At 40.3% G+C, this 9007-nt stretch overlaps 1 long non-coding RNA gene across 1 annotated transcript; it reads left to right on the top strand.

Annotated features, from left to right (window-relative positions):
- Positions 1-1978: 1978 nt before the first annotated feature.
- Positions 1979-7669, top strand: LOC113157058. Its single transcript, XR_003298424.1, has 5 exons — positions 1979-2024; positions 2125-3237; positions 3711-3769; positions 3877-4031; positions 4321-7669. It is a non-coding gene; the product is annotated as an uncharacterized LOC113157058 (long non-coding RNA).
- The last annotated feature ends 1338 nt before the right edge of the window (positions 7670-9007 follow it).

Below are 9007 nucleotides of genomic sequence, written 5' to 3'. Positions count from 1 at the left end.
AATAAGATTTCTCAAGCTTTGAACATCTCACGGACCACTGTTCAGTCCATCATTCACAAATGGACAGAGTATGGCACAACTGCAAACCTACCGAGACATGGTCGTCTACCTAAACTAACAGGCCGAACAAGGAGAGCACTGATCAGAGTTGCAGCCAAGAGGCCAATGGTCTCTGGATGAACTGCAGAGATTTACGGCTCAGGTGGGGGAATCTGTCCATAGGACAACTATCAGTTGTGCACTGCACAAATCTGGACTTGATGGAAGAGTGACAAGAAGAAAGCTATTGTTAAAAGAAAACCACAAGAAGTCCCGTTTGCAGTTTGCCAGAAGCCGTGTGAGTGACCCAGCAAACGTGTGGAAGAAGGTGCTCTGGTCAGATGAGACCAAAATTGAACTTTTTGGCCTAAATGCAAAACGCTATGTGGGGCGGACTTACATAACATTCCAATAAAATATATTTATGTTTGTGGTCATAATGTGAGAAAATGTGGAAAGGTTCAAGGGGTAGGAATGCTTTTACAAGCCACTGTACAGTGCTTATAAAAAGTATTCACCCCCTTGGATGTTTAATTATTTTATTTATAAATTATAAGTTGATGACTTTGACAAAAAAATAAATAAAAGATTATCTCTGATGATGATGCTGCCACCACCACCAGTGTTTATTTTGTGCCAAACATAGCATCTTGTCTGATGGACAAAACAACCATTTTGGTCTCATAAGACCAAAGAACCCTCTTTCACTGGACCATGGAGTCTTTCACATGCCTATTGGCAAACTCAAGTCTTGATTTAACATGAGTTTTCTTCAACAGTGGCTTTCTCTTTGCCACTGTCCCATTAAGCCTTGACTCGTGAAGAACCTGGGCAACAGTTGTTGTATGTACAGTTGCTCCATATTATGTGCCGTATTCTTATAATTTTTCTTCATGATGGATTTCACTGAACTCTGGGGGATGTTCAGTACCTTGGAGATTTTTTTGTTTCCATCCCCTGAATATTGCTTTTCAATGACCTGTTCTCTGAGTTGCTGGGAGTGTTCTTTTGTCTTTATTCATTCGCATTCACGCATTCACTTCACTCAGTTGATCCCTATTTCACTTGTGGGACTACTAGCACCAAATATGTGGAACTTTGTTTGATTAGGTCATTTTAAAAAGAGTGAATATTATGCAAACACTGATTTCACGTTACATATTTGTATTTAATTGACATTACTTTAAAGAAACCTGTTTCTACTTTGACATTAATGAGGTATTTTTCAGACATTTTTTGTCAAAGTTGCCAGCTTTTATTGACCATGATTGATTTATGTCAAAAAAAGGATAAAACATCGAAGGGGCTGAATAACCTTTATAGGCACTGTATATGAGACAATCACAACTAGAACGTGTTCATTTCATCATTACAATCTGTCAAAGAGGAATCACTTGTTTCTTGTTCCCAGTTTAATAATTAGTTTGTGATTGATTTTTTTCTTTCTTTCTTTTTAAGCCACAAAGTCTGTGAGTAATGATCGATGTCCAGTAGCTATAGGTGAACTAGACGTCCTCTGAACACAGGAAAACGTCTGAAGCTCAGCTTTTTCACCACATTTCAGCTCTGAGATCAGTCCACAGACATTAGAGAAAGGAAAATGTATGTGAAGTTGAGCCTCTTGGACTTTGCTCTGCAGTTTCCTGCTTCCTGTTGTGTCACATTAGTTTGGCGGGTGACAGAGTGAGACTGAAAGCAGGTGTCTGACACCAAAACTGCTGTGAAATAGAGAATTGAAATCAAATCTTTCCTCCATGTCACCTCCCTGCTCCGTAGAATTCCAAGATAAGACTCCAATTCCTCAGTTGTTTGCTGAATGTCCATCACTACATAAAAGCCTCCATTAGACCAGAACCTGAACACACTGTGTGTATGAGAGCCATGTAATGTCCATGTCTGCATGCTGAAATGCTGTTCTGACCCCCCTCCTCTTTTCAGGGTGGAGCCCGGTGGAGTCCGATGGTTGAGACCAGGTCTGAGGAAGTGTAAGTGTGTCTTTAATGAGACTGATGAAAACAAAGCAGCAACATTCAACCATGACAGATTAATAACTGCAGCTGGATTGTGTCTTGTTCTCTCCATCAGATTTCTGTCAACTCACAATCGACACAAACACAATGAACAGAAAACTACGACTGTCTGACAACGACAGGAAGGTGATTTGGATGGAGGAGGATCAGTCACATCCCGATCATCCAGATAGTTTTGACCAGTGTCGTCAGCTTCTGTGTAGTAATGGTCTGACTGGTCGCTGTTACTGGGAGGTCGAGTGGAGCGGAAGGGTTTATATATCAGTGAGTTACAGAGGAATCAGAAAGAGAGGAGACAGCGAAGAGTGTTGGTTTGGATGGAACGATCAGTCCTGGAGCCTGAGCTGCTCTGATGATGGTTACTATGTCTGTCACAATAACAGAATAACATCCATCTCCTCCTCTGTCTCTAACAGAGCAGCAGTGTATGTGGACTGTCCTGCTGGAACTCTGTCCTTCTACAGAGTCTCCTTTGACAAACTGATCCACCTCCACACCTTCAACACCACATTTACTGAGCCTCTTTATCCTGGGCTTGGACTCTGGTCTTCTAGTTCCTCATTGTCTCTGTGTTCAGTGTAGTACTGAGAGTGTATTTATCCTGTTTAGCCGCGACCCAAAGTGTGCTTTGAGTTTTGGCCCCTGGTGCAATGGAGACTGACAACCCTGGTCTAAATGTTATAACATTAATACATTATATCATATAAAGCTGTCTCTTGGTAAACATGATTTTTCATTTATGGTTAAGATTGTGACATATATAAGTATCTGTTTAAATGATTCTCAGTTTTTCGTGTCTCGTTCTCCTCCATTAAGTTTCCCACCATTTTAATTGTCCCACACATTAAACCTGCCAGCGTTGCATTTCTTGGTTTTAACTCTAAGTGGCGCTACAGAGTTGATCAAGGCGGTTCGTCTACATAAATTAAGGAAAGAAAAATTTTGCCACAGCGCACTGAAAATGACAATGCCAAAGAAGATGGCAAGTGAGTGTAGAAAATTTCAGACACAGTGTTAAAATGAATACTTCTTTATGGAAGTCAAAGGGAAGTGTGTTTGTGTGTGTTTGATTTTTAGTGAGAGTGTCGCAGTGATGAAGGAGTGCAATGTAAGATGACACTACGAAACCAAACATCAGATCTACACTGGTGTGGAACAAGAACTGAAGGTTAGGAAGATGACAAATACATTGTAAGAAAAAAAAACTGTTAAATAGCAACAGTATATTACTGTAATAGATACACTTCATTACTATTAATCAAGAAACAGTATGTAACTTTACGTTTTACTGTGACAGTATGTAGAAAACACAGTTTTACTTTTAAAACATGTAGCTAAAACTAATGGAAAAATACTGTGAGGCCACACGCAAGTAAATACTGTAAAATTAATGGTATTATTTGGTTTAAATTACAGATTTTGTTGATGACATTAGAATCTATGGTTTAAAACCTTTTACTATTCAGCAAACACATTTCTTCCTTTCTACAGAAAGGAGATTTTAAAAATATGGTATTTATCTGTTAAATGTTGATATATATATGTATATATAATATCAAGTTTCTGGAAAAGTTTGCCATAATTGTGTTGATATTGGTTTCAGTGATCTGTTCAGTAACAGGATGTACTAATGTTTTCAAGGTCAGATCTTACTTTACTGCCCATATGTCACAAGAACATAAAGATTTCTCTAACTTAAGGTAAGTAAGCTGCATTTATATTTAACATTGTTTTTGTTTCTTTAGTTGAGTCTTAATTATCTATACACAGTACATTGTCTTCATAATAAGTTGTTTTTTGGCTGCAGAGAGGATCATGACAGTCCAAAACGTAAACATGATGGGCAACTTGAGTCTTAAAGCCGGACTGGTGACAACATCTGCTTACCGTTCCAGTTTCAGAACATTGTTCAATGTCTGTCTTCCATCATGTCCATCCCAGTGATGTCGGGGAAAATTAAAGGTAAGCTGTGGTATAGTTTAGTGTAGCAAACAATATGTAGATGCAAGCACAATTTCAATTTCACACAGTTTATGTTCCTCAAGAAGACATCCTCATCGTACACAGAAGAAACCAGTAATCTGGAATGTGGCTGTGGATTTTCTGACTGCTTTAGTGGATGTTTCATTGTATTCAGGCAGCTGTTGATGGCTTAGTGATAAATATGTTAGTTTCTGTAGTTCACGCTGATACTGTTGATAAAATATGAGCTGTAAAACTATAACGCTGTGTTTGTGTGTTCTAACTGCAGAGAGGATCACGCCAGTCCACATCATACCTTTGACTCTTCAAACACAAATGATGACAACACCTGTTCAAAGTTCGAGTTCCTGAACATCATTCCACATCTGTAGGGGACTTCAGACTTCATTCAAGTGTGAACCTTATGACTTTAACACCATTGAGGTTTAATCAATTTAGAGCTAAGCTGTGGTATTGGCCCCCCCATTCATGTTAGTTTAACAAAACATAGAACGATGCAAGCAGAATTTAAACTTCACTCAAGTTCATCTTTCTCAAGACAACAGCTCCATTGTACCCAGAAGAAACCAGAACTCTAAAGTGTAGTTGTGAATTGTCTGACTGCATAAGTGGAGAAATTTGCGTATTTAGGCTGCTAATGCTGTTGATTGCTTGGTGATGAATCCTTCAGATTCGATATTTTGCCCATATACTCTAAAGATTAAACATGTTCTGCAAAACTATACTTCAGAGAACTTTCTATTACGTAAAATTAATTGGAACTAGTAAAGGCTGTATATACACTATACTGCCAAAAAGTATTTGCTCAACTGCCCTGACTCGCATATGAACTTAAGTGAAATCCCATTCCTAATTCATAGGGTTCAATATGACGTCGGTCCACCCTTTGCAGCTATAAAGTCTGGAAAGGTTGTCCACAAGGTTTAGGAGTGTGTTTATGGGAGTTTTTGACCATTCTTCCAGAAGCCCATTTGTGAGGTCACACACTGATGTTGGATGAGAAGGCCTGGCTCTCAGTTCTACTCTAATCGATCCCAAAGGTGTTCTATCGGGTTGAGGCCAGTCAAGTTCATCCACACCAGACACTGTCATCCATGTCTTTATGGACCTTACTTTGTGCATTGGGACACAGTCATGTTGGAAGGAGAAGGGGTCAGCTCCAAACTGTTCCCACAAAGTTGGGAGCATGGAATAGTCCAAATTGTCTTGGTATGTTGAAGCATTCAGAGTTCCTTTTACTGGAACTAAGGGGCCAGCTCCTGAAAAAACAACCCTTACAGCCTAACCCCACCTCCACCAAACTTTACACTTGGCACCATTCGCCTGGCAACTGCCAAACCCAGACTCGTCCATCAGATTGCCAGATGGAGAAGTGCGAATCATTGCTCCAGAGAACGCATCTCCTCTGCTCTAGAGTCCAGTGCTGCCGTGCTTTACACCACTGTATCTGATGCTTTGCATTGCATTTGGTTATGCATGGCTTGGTTGAAGCTGCTCGGCCATGGAAACCCATTCCACGAAGCTCTCTGCGCACTGTCCTTAAGCTAATCTGAAGGCCACATGAGGCTTGGAGGTCTGTAGCGACTGACCCTGCAGAAAGATGGCGACCTCTTCGCACTATGCGCCTCAGCATCCGCTGATCCTGCTCAGTCAATTGTTGTGGTCTACCACTTTATGGCTGTTTGTAAAAACAGTCTGCATGCCTAGGTGCTTCATTTTATATATATAAATATATAAAGGCTCTTTTACAATGATTCCCAATGGCCACTGATCAGGTTTAGACTGACTATCTTTCATCAGAACTATGTCCTCTTCCAAAGATTTGGTTTCTGTCCGTGTCACTTCTACTGATGCTGCAGTGTGTTCAGATATTCTTTACTCCACCAGAACATCTCTGCTAAGGCTTGAACTCTTTTCCAGTATTTTTTGAGTAAATCTCCTTTGGAAATCTCACAGGTAGAAGGTGAAACGCCTGTTTTCTTATTCAACAACATAGCTGATGTTAGGATAAGAGAAGAATCTGGGTCGGTGGACACATGGATAAGTGGCCTGGTATTCACAACGGCACGACAACAGCTTCTACTAGAAGAACAACTACTTCTATGTATCTAATTGCTATCGTTGATTTTTACAATGTTATAGTAACAGCACTTGATATGAGAAAAAGATGATCATAGAGTAAATGATAATAATTCACCTATTGTAGTCATCAGTGCATGTCACCTGGTTTACACATCCTTTAAAGCATTTAGAACTAATTAAAATGATCTTTTAATTTAAAATACAAAAACATCCCGCAAAGAAATATTTGTGAAGCGTCCACATGCTCAGCAACAGGTGTCCAGTCCAGGCTCTCTGCCTACGAGACTTCAAATAAGAAAGGAACATGGGAAGAGACCTAGGGAAAGACAATTCAGAGAGAGATCCCCACTCCACGGATGGTGGGAAATGAAATCAAGTCTTAACCCCAAACAATCTTCAAAAGCTGTTCAGGGGTTAAGACTGTTTCTACTCATTAGTCCTCACAAGAATAGATGTACAGGTGTGTGTGATGGAGTCTTCATTTCCTACGCTGGAGTCGTTCATCAGAAGAACTTTCTGTACCACTTCCTTTTCTTCTTAGTGATCTTATGCTCCAGTTCCTCCACGTTGGCCCTCATAGAGCTCTCTGCTGTCTCCCACTCCTGCTCCTGTGTCTTCAGAGCGTCTTTGAGGTCCTGTGTGGACTGAAGAAGAGATGACCTTTCCTCCTGCCACTCCACACAGTGACTCTCAAACTGCTGCTCCACCTTCTTCAGAGCAGCCATGACGTGGCTGTTGGACTTTTTCTGCTCTTCTATATGAGCCACGTACAGTTGTTTGGACTTCATCTCCTCCAGGAGGGTGGTTTTCTCCTGCTGCCACTGGAGACTGTGAGTCTTCACAGTGCTGCCGTCAGGTTGATGATTTCCATTTTCACAGCAGATTCCAACATGGTTCTGTCTTGTTTCTCCATCTCCAGCTCTGCCAGGAAGGAGAGTTTCTCTTCTCACCACTGGAGACGCTCAGTTGTCAGTTGTTCTTTTGCCTCCTTCAGCTCAACAAACACTTGGTTTTTGTCTTGGACCAGTTGAGACATAAAGGAGGTTTGGGATGTTTCAATCTTCTCCTCCAGGGAGGTTTTCTCCTGCTGGAAGTGGAGGCGCTCATTGTGCAGCTGATCCTGTGGCGGCCGTAACTTTCATGGTCTCGGCTTGGTGTTCTTCCAGCTGAGCTCTGTGAGAAGCCTGGGCTCTTTCTGTGGACCTCTCAGCCTGCTCCTTCTCTTTGAGAAGGCCTTCCTCCATCTTGCTCAGCCTCTCCCGCAGCTCCTCAGTTTGAGTCCACTCTAGCAGAAGGTCTTTCTCCAGTTTCTCTGCCTTGGTACGGCCTCATACTCTGCGTTGTCCTTCTTAGACAGCTGCACGTTCAGCGTATTAGTAGATGTTTTTAGATTGTTTTCAGCCGTCAGACGCAGCTGCTTCTCAGCACCTAACTGACCATGTTACTGTTTTCTACATCATTAATTGTTTTTCCATATAGAGAATTTACATTGTTTTTACTTTTACCATCACCTCAAAGTATGATCAACTTCACAAATAAATTCTGTTACTTCTACACTATTCTGTTTTTTTCAAACATTACAGTATTGCATTATTTATTCAGATTTTAACAATATTGTTTCAGCTTCAGTATCTATTACACCATCAGAATTTCCGTCTACCAGGTTTCTGCTGATAAAACTGTGCTCATTAGTTTTTGATGATCTTAATATTTCAGATGTGGAAACCAGCTATACTTCGATAAAGTTAGATTTTATTAATACATATTCAGTCTTTTATTCATATATAATAATAATAATAATATATATTTACCTATCTAACTAAAACTGAAGTCACTGGACTAAACACCTCATCAACACTCGATGAAGATCATGACAGGACCGTTTACAATCTTCATCACAGAGGTGAAGTTAGATAAAGTGAACTGTGCTCATTTAAACTCACACTGATAATAATAATAGAAACTTGAAAAGCAGCTCCCTCTGAAGGAGAAACTCTCTGTCAGTGCTCTCAGAAATACTGAAAACAGATTTCCTGCATCTCATCAAGTGTATTTTATACATCATTTTCATATCAAACACACAGGCTGGACTGTCCCATGAACAAAACTGATGGTGTAATGTCTCCACCTGGTGGCAGTGATTTATTTTCCATTTAAGAGTTAAAGAAATGAAGTTGTCCTGAATAAAATCCACTTGATGCTGAGGTGATGCTGTAATGTCAGTTCTTGGGTCACACACAGTGTAAAGGTTGTTCTGTTGAGGTGTTAACTCTACCACCATGAATGCATAGTATGCACTGTCAGTGTTTTGTCTGAATCCTTTCTGTTCTGTGTCTGGTCCATCAGAGACATGTAAAGTGTTGACAGGAAGCTCTGAGAACATTGGATCTTTTCATAATGATGTAAAAACAGGGAAGAATATTTGACAGTGGAATCAACCAGTGAATCTGTGATGTCCAACAGTCATTGGATCTATTTTCTCAAAGTTAGTAGTGGACATTATTGTTCTCAACAGACTGTGTGTGGTCAAACGTCCTCCTTTCTACGGTCCTCTGACACGTTTTAAATTATTTCTTGTGTTTTCCCATCGACTCCTTCAACGCAAACTTCTTTTTCACTTCTCTTTTCCTTTTTTCATTATTTCACTCTCCTACTGAACCAGTGAGGAGAAGTCGGCTGTGGATAGTTTCTGCTTCTCTTGTCTGGTTATAATCATGTGTTTTTCTCTGTGGTGTTTAACACAGGAGTCAGCTACTGTTTTCCAGCTGTGTATTCAGATTCTGACATTCAGTGGTGTGTATGTGTGATTTATACATAAAGACACACGTTAAAGAAAAGAAATAGGAGGTATAACTCCACAGTACAAGGACGTG

This window comes from Anabas testudineus, chromosome 18, assembly GCF_900324465.2.
Source record: "Anabas testudineus chromosome 18, fAnaTes1.2, whole genome shotgun sequence".
Lineage (NCBI taxonomy): Eukaryota > Metazoa > Chordata > Actinopteri > Anabantiformes > Anabantidae > Anabas > Anabas testudineus.
The sequence above is the reverse complement of the archived record's forward strand: the minus strand, read 5'-3'. Positions and strand labels throughout refer to the sequence as shown.